Here is an 8,727-nt window from a genome sequence, read left to right on the forward strand (position 1 = left end):
AAATAATACTATTTATTTGAATAATTCTATGTGTAACTAAAAGTTTCATAATAGAATATGTATGATAGTTTAGTACGTTTAGATCATGATATTAATATATAAGAATATTAAGTATGATATCATTATACAATCGAATATAATCAATTCTCATCGATATTATTATCATATATCTTTTACTTTCAAAAATATTATCATTAAATTCTATAGATTTGCCTTCATAGCGACATGATTATTATGTGAACTAACATCACTGAAAGGTTAAAAATTACAAATTAAAATATCATCCGCACATGATTACATAAATATTCTGCACAAAAATAACATAATAATTTGCACACAATTAACTATAGAAAATTCTTTTGAAATTCTTTAAAAAAATTGAATAACAATTATGCATAAAAGAAAGACAAAAAATGCCCATAAAATCAGCTAAAATTGGAAAAAAGTGCACAAAAATTTTGCAAGAAATTGGACAAATACTGCATAAAAAATCTACTGGATATTAGACAAAAAATGCACAACAAAGCCTGCAAAAAGCTGAATAAAAATACTGAAAACACTGGACAAAAACTACACAAAAAGTTAGGTAAAACTCTACAGCAAACTAAACAAGAACAACACAAAAAAAATATGGAAACAAATGAAAACAAATAGCACGTAAAAGTGCAAAAAAAATAATAATATAGAAAACTAGATAAATACTTACAAATTTACTTACGACCTCGAGCATAATATTAAATGTATGTGTGTTGCGCAAAATAGTGATCTACAAGTGTATAAAATCGCAAGTAAGTAATATAGTCATAAATATCATCGTTACAGGATTATTATCGTTATATATAATCATGCATTATTCAAATTTTATATCAGTTAAATATAACTCTCTCAATATTATAATCAACTCCATCATTCATCGAAATTGGCCAAACAGTAGCAAATATTGAATATGAAATCCATTTGAATGAATAAATTGTAACTGTAGATAATACTTCTTAACTTAAGACCACAATCGCACGCTATGGTTCATAAAATCTTAACTCATAAAAGTGTTCATAATAAAAGTATCAAAATAGTCCCAAAAAACCAACATGGATCATAAGAAAAGATATATATGAGATAAGAGAAAACAAAATCAATTAAATGTCTTCAATAACTGAAATCTTTTCCGTTGATGGCTCCTCCTTCTCTCTTGTGTGGCTCCCTGTCTATTGCTTAATATCCTTATATCCTTAATTCTAATTTTCAATAATAATTCTCAAATATCTCTACTAAGAGTATTTTCAATTAATTATTGCAAATACAAGGAGATTTTCAAATTATAATAAAATTCCAAAATAGAAAATTCGTAGCTGAATTTTGGACTCTCATTCTCGGTTGATGCGGTTGTAATATAATTGCAAGACCACTTTTAAATTAAAAGTCTTCTCCTAAGTTTCGCGTGAACCTTTGAATCATCTAATAGTATATAATGCTCAATTATGAATTTTATTTGAATTAATCTTCAATTCTGCTATTTAAACTCCAATCCATATCTAATAAGAAATCCTTACATCCTGTAATAAAGCATTAATATTTATTAAATAAATTCAATTAAATACAAAATAGCTGAAATACATTGACAGTATTAAGATAAAATATACACTTATCAGTGTATAGCACATAAAGTCCATAATATATGGGGTCTTTTATCTCTCAGTCACTTAGCATCAAATCATGTTATTTGCTGCATTATACGTCACCACTTAAATGACATTGTTCGAGTCCAACTTCTATAATATACTAGTATTTTTGCCCGCTACGCTTGACAATTTTTATTTTTATATAATAAAATGTTTGAAGACATAACATTATTGTTAAATATTTAATTTATGATGAAGGTGACACAAAATTATTGTTCTTTTCTTTTTCTCCCAAAATATACAAACATGGTATAATAAAAAAATGCCTTTTTTGAGCCATAAGTTTATTGTTTGTTAAATGTATGTTGTTTCAGCACATATATGAAGGTGACATATATGAATTTATTTCCAGCACAAAAACTTATGAAAATTGAAGAGGAGACACATGGACTGCAGTACTAAATCCTTACATTTCGATAAATCATAAAACTGTATCAGTATTCTCATCAAACAGATGGAGTGCAAAAGCCTCACCATTTTAGTAGAAAATCAAGAAATCAAATAATCACTTGACACAAAAAGAGATTAACCTAAAAAAGGGAAGTGATATAGATATTGGGGAGAAGGAAATACCTCCTCCATCAGTAGATCCGAGCAACGGTAGTAATCGCCTCCAACACAATGCTGAGGAAGTTGTGAGCGCAATTAGAAGCAAGTCGTGAAGGCTATCCAAGCACAAATTAAGACAGAGCAGTAAAAATATGTTCCTCAAAATATGATTTGCCCAAATACAGGGGAACCATTCCGTGAGACATACAGCATAAAACTTACACACATTTGAGAGGATGGACAAAGGATTTAGCAGAAAATAATTGTTCAAGCCGGTAGATGATTCCTATAAAACAACATCCGAGCTCTACATAAAAAACCCTAAAAAAGTAAGGTGCAAAAAAATGAAGGTGTACCGAGAGTGCGCAGAAGTACCGAGAGCAGCAGCCCAAATCGCCTAGGAAAGAACCTCGAGCAAGACGAAGCAATGCCCAGTAGATGAAGATGTTGGTAAAGAAAGAAATTCAAATTTGAGGAAAGAAGAGATTTGTTTGAAAGTTTGAAAAAGTGAGAATAGAAAGATATGGCTAGGGTCGAGACACGTGGGGTGCAGGAGTTTTGACCGTATAAGAAGCTGTTGACTAATGGCAAAATACAGCAATAACAGTATTTGTAGAGGGACAAAGTAGACTTTTCCAGGGTAAATAGGCAACAGGATTTATAGATGTAATAGATTTATACGCATACTCAAATATGAATCTACTTATATATATAATAGCCCAACACGTTCGTGTCAAGCCTCCCTCCTGAGCAAATAAATTAGCTAGCTCCGAACTCGAGCCTAACTCCGGACCTAACTCCTCCTCGTACATATAAAAAAAGCCTCCCTCCTGAGCAAATAAATTAGCTAGCTCCGAACTCGAGCCTAACTCCGAACCTAACTCCTCCTCATACATATAAAAAAAAATATTATTCATGGGACTCGAACATAAGCCACTTCATTACAATTACACCACTCAAACCACTTGAGCTACACAAGCAATTAATCTTTTTATTCAAAAGCATTAAACTCATACATTAAAACTGTTGTATTTATATTCTTTTCGATATTTATTTATTTGAGTTAAGTTATTATTTCTGGTAAGTCTCATATGTTTTTTACATGATATATTAATATCCATAAATTAATTACTTATGTAATAAATTTAAATTTGAAAAAGAATTTGAACAATTGGGCTCGAGCCATGTTTCAGACTTCAAAAAATGGATATAATTCATATTTGAATAAAATTGGACAAATCTAACTTAATACTCTAAACGAGTACCGATACAATATAGAGAAATTTAATTCATGAATGTGAGAAATAAGCACAAAAACTAAGATTTCGGTGAGCATCTTTGAAAGGAAAAATTGATGGACTTTCAACATGGACTATGTCATATTTTTTTTTAATTATGAAAGGTGACTTATAAAGAGATTACAATATTTTGAAGAACATGAAATAAGATAACTGAAAGAATATTTTTATTTAGATTACATTTTATTTTAAACTTATGAATTCAGAATTCGACGTGTAACCAAATCTTTCTGATTTTTTTTTTTATAGATATAAGAATAGTGACAAAGACATCAAATTTGGTGTTAGAAAATATGTCTAAATCATGTGATTTTGGTGATATATGAATTTGAAATATTATAACTTGTGATACAAAGGTGAACTTAGGGAAATTCTATGTTGTTAATCAAAAGTCAACCAAATAATAATAAAACGTGTTCACGAGACCTACTAAAAAGAATTGAGTTATAAATTTTACTTGCTTAAAATAAAATAACACAGAGAAATAAATTATATATATATATATATATATATATATATATTAAAGTCTTAAAACTATAATTTTAATATGCCATTTATCAATGTATAACATACGAGTTAAATAAAATGATTCAAACTATAATTAAATTAATTAATCATTTACAAATTAAACTAATAAAATATAATTAATTTTGAAATGGATAATCCGACGCGATAAGGTGAAAACTAATATCTGATTAAACGGGAATAGAACAAGAATAGTTTTTCATAATCCAGAATATCGAACACCTGATTTGATCTTTAACAACTGAACATGATATACTACATTACTCACCCCTAAGAAATAAGAGTATCAAAATATTTAAAAATGTGAGTTTGCACAAAACTAAAAAAGTAACTATACGACTAATTAAACTAAAAATTTCTTATTTTTATGAACTTCATGGTGCCTAACTGACATCTACTCTATTTTTGCTATTTGAGATCTGGTTTATAACAATTACATGAAAAATCATTAAAAGTCTTAATCAACAAGCTCAGAAAACTAATGATAAAAAATTAATATTTTATAACAAGACAATATTATAACACGCGGTATCAAAGTAATAATCATCTAATATTTTAAATTAATAAAAAAATATATAAGACATTGAAGTACTATATAATTGATATGAAAATTAAAAGGGTAAGCTACATCAAACATGCCGAAATTTTTCGGGTACAATTATAAGGTTAGTAGTTCAATTGATGCTTTTATTTTTATTTTTTTGATAAGCAAAATAGCATTGAAAAAGAGTAGCAGGCTACCAATACACAGATGAGGTGAAAAACCTCCTGCAAACCTAAACTAAAACAAGAACTGCAGAAACTAAGAAGATACGAAATAAAACTAAACCCCTGCATGTTACTAGCTAGAAACCACTGCACCACTGCATTTAGTCTATCACATCACCAAGGCCAAAAGCTTCAAACACTTGGAAGGGAAGACCCACCCCCATGTCTCTATCCAGGAACGATTGCAGGTCGGCAAAAGAGCCCGGGACTTCAGCAAAAACACTCATGTGTTCCATGCACTACAAGAAAAACAGGGATATACAATGGTTTTTCACCGTTGTCTGTCATCTCGGGATCCCGTTGAATATCGAAGCGATATCTGATAATGTATCACACAACGAGAATCTAACTATTGTTGAACGATAACTACAACAACAGTTTTTTAACACTTGTTGAAGAGCTAGTGACACAATAGTTCTGAGAACTCAACCAAAGTTGTAAAGAATTACAAACAATAGTTTTTCAAAAAAAAACCAATGTAATAAAGCATACCACACAACGGTATTCGCAAATTAGAATCATTGTTGAAAATCATATGAAACAACAATTTTAGGATACAAACCTGTTGTGTGAAAGAATACATAACAATAGTTTATGAACATATCAATTTAAGCACCGTTTTAAGAAATAGTATATACAACAGTTTCTAGTTTTTGAATTGTTATCGTTCTTCATTTAGGACAATGGTTTTTTCATTTAGTTTTTACAAGTCATTGTCATATTTTCTTACACACAACACATTTAATCTCACATATAAAAACATCTAAAGTAAAAATATGCTCACAATATATTTGAAAAAATTTGGTCCAAAATCTTGGACAGTAAATGCAAAAAATATATATAAAACTATGACACTAACAAGAGTCACACACCCTCTATAGATTTCTCTCCCTAAACTTAACAGGCATTAAACACCTGCCTTTTGATCATTCCCCGCAAAAGATCCCTCCTTAAAATCGACACTGATGGCGTCCTTGGGTAAGGGTTGTGAAGAGAAAATTGCACTGCATACAAGATGTTGAAAAACTGTCAGGATGCCACCCACGAGGTTCAGCTTCTGGTACCTTTTGGTAAGCAATGTAGTTGATTCCATTAGGCTCTAGGAGTGGCGGTGTGCTAAGTATGTAAATTGAAGACTGCAAGAAGGTATATCCATTCTTCTCAGACCGAAGAAACTACACATCTGAATTAGGTGATTGCTGATCCCTACAGCTGATCATCTGTTGCTTCTTCGTCGTCATTCCTTACTACAAGAAAGATTATATGTTTCTTCTTCGTCGTAATCCCAGAGATTCTGCAAGAAACAATACATGATAGTTCGGCAAAGATGAAGCACAACTAGCAAACATGAATAAACTAACAATCCTTGGATAAATCAAGTAAAAAAGTTTTATCCAGAACCAATACACTTATAGTTCACCAAAGGCACATGGAGATGCATTTTCAAAATCAACCTTAATACTGCCAGCATTGAGCATTCATAAACATAATTAGTTTATAAGAGTCTAAATGTAAAATTTAAATAGGAACAATGGCAACTCAAGAACCCGACAAATTCCTACTATTGCTACATTGGAGCAGGATAAGAAGACATTCACAAAATAACTAACTTATTAAAATGCCAAATACATCAGTTAGATACATATACTAGACGGACTGATAATAAGCCATGTATGCACATCTATCAAAAATATTACTAAACTAGCCACCTTTTTAGATTACAAACCTAATGTTAATAATCCTGCACTTCATCATCTGAACTGAAATTTTTTTAACAGTGGCATAGCTTATCGGAAACAGCAAAATCCAAGACACTCATATGTAAAAAAAGTAGAATAATCCTAAAAAGTAACCCAAACTGCCAGAGTCTCGGTTCTTTATCCAGCTTCTATATCCTCAAAGACTCGCTTTCATTTACTAGCTATCTGATAGATAACCACAATGGTCGAAATCTAATAATAATCAAATCTTTAAGGACATGAAGACCAATTTAGCAAAAATAAAATATAATGTGATCTGCTAAGATTAGTTTTTTTCTGACAAGAACATATCACTTTGTAATGGGATTTTAAGAAGTACCCAGTAAATTCATAGCAGCACAAAGGGTGTCTCCGGTGGCAATTGGTGAAGAGCAAACCAACATAGAAGCTTCCGAGACAAAGCAAGAGAGTCTTAACTCAGAGTAATAACACTAGTGCTTCTTGAACAACATGTTCTCTGTATCTCCGAAAGCCTAATGAAAACATTAAGATAGAATTTTTTTAATATATAAAAATTAACATAATAAAAGAAACTAAAGTGTTTGTGTGTTGCTACAGAGAAGATGAAAAGAGTGTCTGGCCCTAAACACAATCTCTTATCAAGAGTGCATAACCAGCCTTTAAATCAACTTGTGAAAGAGCACAAAACCAGGTACGCCAACAACTGATGCCGATGCTTTTATAATTGAGGAGGCGAAATAAATCAAAAAATATAAAAATTAGTCACAATAAATCCCAAAAACACAACAATAAAAAGCCCTTTCAAGAAATCACCATCTGAGCTTCGAATTAATACCACAGTCACAAAATCGAACTATAGTGTGATGAGAATATAAAATCAAAGACAGTGAAACTCAGCACATTTAGAAAGAAACAAGACAAGTGTATACCTTTAATCGAACAAATCTAGCTATGGTTTGTGTTTGTGAATCGAGCTTTTGAACGAATCGACTTACTCATAGTGCTTATGACTTGAATTAGGACTTGAATTAGGATTGAGAGAGGGGAGAGGTTAGAGAAATGAACAAGTTTGAGGTGGATAAATTTAGGGTTCATAGAGAGAGACGGCGGAGGCAATATTGGGAGAGGGGGGAGGATTTTAGAATTTTATTAATGGGGAAGTGTGAGGTTGTGGGGGGAAATAGCAGAGAAAGAAGGGGGGAAGGAAAATTGGGTGAAGCCCGGGAATGAAAAAAGATGGATTTTAAAGTTTAAAAATGATAAATAATTAATTCTTTTATATATGTGTATCATTATATAATTATTTTACTTTCTACTATATTTTGGTGTAACATAATTAAAATCATTATAACTTATAGTCGGTATTCTTAAATCGTTGAAAGAAATATTATTAGATCAATTCATATATATATATATATATATATACATATATATATATATATATATATAATTAACTAGTTTTTAACAATTTTACTATTTTATTTAAATAAAAAATTTTGAAGATCCATCCATACGAATATATGGTAATACCCACTTATTTTAGTCATGTAAAAAAATAACCAAAAAATTATAAATTTATCTTGTATTACTTTTTAATATATATCTAGTAAAAAGACTAGTCCCCAAAACAGGATTCGTACCACATTAACTGAAAATATTTTTTAAAATGATTTTTTCAACGATCCTACCGTACGGATGTTAATATCTACATATTTTAGTCATGTACAAAAATAATCAAAAAATAATAAATTTATCTTGTATGACTTTTTAATATATATCTAGTAAAATTACTAGTCCCCCAAAACATGATTCGTACCATTAACTGAAAATATTTTTTCAAATGAATTTTTCAACGACCCTACCGTACGAATGTTAATATCCACTTATTTTAGTCATCTACAAAAATAATCAAAAAATAATAAATTTATCTTGTATGACTTTTTAATATATATCTAGTAAAAATACTAGTCCCCAGAATAGGATTCGTACCAGATTAACTGGAAAAAAAATTCAAATAATTTTTTCAACGATCCAACCGTACAGATGTTAATATCAACTTATTTTAGTCCTGTACAAAAATAATAAATTTATCTTGTATTACTTTTTAATATATATCTAGTAAAAATACTAGTCCCCAAAAAACATGATTAACTGAAATATTGTTTGAAATAAATTTTTCAACAATCC

General features: G+C 30.0%; 2 long non-coding RNA genes across 2 annotated transcripts; both read right to left on the reverse strand.

Annotated features, from left to right (window-relative positions):
* Nucleotides 1-1,987: 1,987 nt before the first annotated feature.
* Nucleotides 1,988-2,738, reverse strand: LOC135149199 (uncharacterized). Its single transcript, XR_010287435.1, has 3 exons — nucleotides 2,604-2,738; nucleotides 2,451-2,514; nucleotides 1,988-2,344 (listed from the first exon to the last, which is right to left on the reverse strand). It is a non-coding gene; the product is annotated as an uncharacterized LOC135149199 (long non-coding RNA).
* Nucleotides 2,739-5,646: 2,908 nt separating this feature from the next.
* On the reverse strand, nucleotides 5,647-7,666 carry LOC135149210 (uncharacterized). Its single transcript, XR_010287456.1, has 3 exons — nucleotides 7,470-7,666; nucleotides 6,899-7,052; nucleotides 5,647-6,113 (listed from the first exon to the last, which is right to left on the reverse strand). It is a non-coding gene; the product is annotated as an uncharacterized LOC135149210 (long non-coding RNA).
* Between the last annotated feature and the right edge of the window lie 1,061 nt (nucleotides 7,667-8,727).

This window comes from Daucus carota, chromosome 9 (assembly GCF_001625215.2).
Source record: "Daucus carota subsp. sativus chromosome 9, DH1 v3.0, whole genome shotgun sequence".
In the NCBI taxonomy this organism is placed as follows: Eukaryota; Viridiplantae; Streptophyta; class Magnoliopsida; order Apiales; family Apiaceae; genus Daucus; species Daucus carota.